Below are 3,356 nucleotides of genomic sequence, written 5' to 3'. Positions count from 1 at the left end.
AGAAACTAGGTCTTATGAATCTTTTATCAAATAATTCTTGGAGTTGACCTGACAATTCTTGCATTTCTGATGGAGCCAATGGATATGGTGCTTTTACCACTGGGGCAGCTCCAAGGATTAAGTCGATACCGAATTCAACTTGTCCCGATGGGGGTAGTCCTGGTAAATCCTCAGGAAATACATCAGGAAACTCCCGGACTACAGGGAAATCATCAATACATTTCTCTTTGATCTTCTTATCAATAACATGTGCCAAAAATGCGACATAATTCATCTTTAAGTACTTTCGCATCTTCATGCATGATACTATCCTAATTTTTCGATCTGACTCGTCTCCTCGAATTACAATTGAGTCACTTCTTTCTTGAGGAATTCAGATAACCTTTTCCGAACAGACTATTTCAGCTCGATTTTTGGATAGCCAATCCATGCCTATGACYATATCAAAGCTTCCTAACTCAATCGGAATAAGGTCTATGCTAAAATCCTTGTTGGTTAAACTTAGTGTGCATCCCATGATTATGTCTCTAGCCTTAATTTCTTGGCCATTGGCAAATTCTATTATATAAACTTCTTTCAACCTTTGGGGCTTTAAGTTAATCTTCGGCTTAAAATCTAATGATACAAAGCTTCTATCTGACCCCTGAATCAAATAATGCCGATGCAAATTCATTATTTAAGAGAAATGTACCTGTAACCACATTGGGATCATACTTAGCTTCCTTTGCTCCAATCTCAAATGCTCGGCCTCGTGCTTGACTTTCTGGGTTTCCTTAATTGGCTGGTCGGGCTTGGTTAGCATTTGTTCCTTGTTTTCTCTTTGGGCAAACATTTCTTATATGGTCTGGGCTCCCACAATCAAAACACAATCGCTTTCGGCAATCCTTTGCGGAATGACCCCCTTTGTGGCATCTTTGACAAATGATGCAATTCCCCCAGTGCAGATATTTGCATTTATTGCACTTAGGCTTGCTTCCTTGATTTGCCACGTGGGTCTGTACCCTAAAATTTCCTACTACTTTCTTATTTTTGTCAAATCTTCCCCCAGATCTTTGGTTCCCATGCTCCTCCATCTTTCTCTTTCCTTTGGCGAATTTTCCGGACCGAACAACATTATTTGTGAGCTTGGTGGCAATGTCTATTGCTTCCTGAAGGGTCTTTGGGTTTGCCGAGGTGATATTTCCTCGAATCTCTAGAGACAATCCCCAAATATATCTCTCAATTCGAAATTCCTCGGGTGTCACCAGATGTGGCACTAGATTTGCTACCTCATGGAATCGAGCAGTATATGCAGCTATGTTTTCCCCTTTCATCTCATGGTTCCATAACTTCATTTCCAAATTTTGGAGTTCACTTCTTGGACAGTATTCGTCCTTAAGTAATTTCTTGAACTCCTCCCATGAAAGTTGGTTGGCAGATTCCTGACCCCTAGTCTGAACTAAGGTGTTCCACCACGTCAGCGCTCGACCTTGCAGTAAACATGCAGCATATTCTACTTTGTTTGCTTCTGTGCATTTACTAATATGGAGGACAGATTCCATACTCTCAATCCAGGTTAATAATCCTACGGCTCCCTCGATTCCATGGAATTCTTTTGGGTTGCAGGATCTGAAGGATTTATAGGTGCATTCCTGTGGTGTTCTAGGCTCAGAATTGGTTGGTTGGTTAGCATTTAGTCCTGCCACTACCTGGATGACAATGTTGGGAGTGCAGCCAATAGTTGTTCTGATACGAGTTGTGCAACTTCAGGGTTTTCTCTCCTTGGTGGCATTTTCTAAGGCCTAAGTCAGAAGGGAATTTCGTCATTATCATGGCAATATCAAGATAATAACTTCCAGTCATTTACATGATGCAAAGGACATTCATCGAATGGATAACATTCAAGCATTTATATAAACAAATAGAATAATCTTATATTCAATCATGACTTGATGTAGACAAGCATTTCTCACAAGACATCATAAATTCATGGTTGCTTACAGCCTATCAAAAAAAGATCTTGGGTTTCTTTGCAATAGAGTAGATATCCTATCACTAGTCATTATTTCTAGAATAACATCCAACCGATCAGCATTCCTAGTATCAACATCATCATCCCACTCACCACCAAACATTTATACAATCTCCTAATCTCCCGTCTCGCAGCAATAACGGCATCCGAGGTTCTCATCATACGCTGGTGGTGCATTTCCATCACATTGGATAGGTTGTTCAAAATGTGGTGATGATATCCCAGCCGGGTCTGGTGAGTTTGAGTATCTGATGTGATTCTCCGCACCTATTCTCGTTCAGCCAAATTCATGTCCCGAGTGTAGGATGCAGGTACTCCGGTTACTACTTGAGAGATCCTGCTCCCTTGCTGTGGTTGTGATGACTCTCCTTTAACTCTAGCAGAATTCTCAAAAGTCACTCGCCGAGGTAGTGGAACACTTTTCCTAGGCGTGACTCTAATCCTTGAACCATGAAAGGTTTGAGGTGGGATATCGGGTACTGGCTCCGATGGGGGCAATATGGATGCTGGTGGTGAAGCAGATGTCCCGCTAGTCGATGTGTCCTCATGCTCATGAGGGTCTACCTCTTCATTGATAGATGAGCTCCTTCTGGATCGACGAACCACATAACCGGATTCTTCGGCCGAATATTCATTAGGAGCAGATGATGCAATAATAATCTGCGATATTAACAATCTTAATTACGAAATATACCGTCTATAAATTCGTAGTGTTATAACAGAAGCTTCTAAGCAAGACTAAGGGTGGCAATTAAGCTAGAGCCTTTGGAAGCCAAAGTCTTTGGTTGCATTACCAGACTTAGAAAATTTTTGGGTTCTAGTTCATCGGTCCTCTGGTTCAACTTACATACTTAGAAAAGTAATGGGTTTCTCGTCCATCGGTCCTCTAGTTCCACATACGTACTTAGCAAACCAATGGATTTCTATTTCATCGGCCTCTGATTCAACATCCATACTTAGAAAAATAATGGATTTCTCGTCCATCGGTCCTCTGGTTCCACATACTTAGCAGATCAATGGATCTCTGGTCTATCGACCTCTAGTTCCTCATACTTAGCAATATAAGGAATTTCGAATTCATCGCATCTGGTCCTTCTAACAAGCGCCTCTGGTTCAACATGAACACTTAGCAATATAAGGAATTTTTAATCCATCGCCTCTAGTCCTTCTAACCAACGCTTCTGGTTCAACATGAACACTTAAAAATATAAAGGATTTTCAATCCTTCACATCTGGTCCTTTTAACCAACGCTTCTGGTTCAACATGAACACTTAACAATATAAGAAATTTTCTATCCATCGCCTCTGGTCCTTCTAACCAGAGCTTCTGGTTCAACATGAACAC

Source organism: Cynara cardunculus (assembly GCF_001531365.2).
Source record: "Cynara cardunculus var. scolymus isolate 2C chromosome LG 7, CcrdV1, whole genome shotgun sequence".
NCBI classification, from domain to species: domain Eukaryota; kingdom Viridiplantae; phylum Streptophyta; class Magnoliopsida; order Asterales; family Asteraceae; genus Cynara; species Cynara cardunculus.
Note: the sequence above shows the minus strand (reverse complement) of the source record.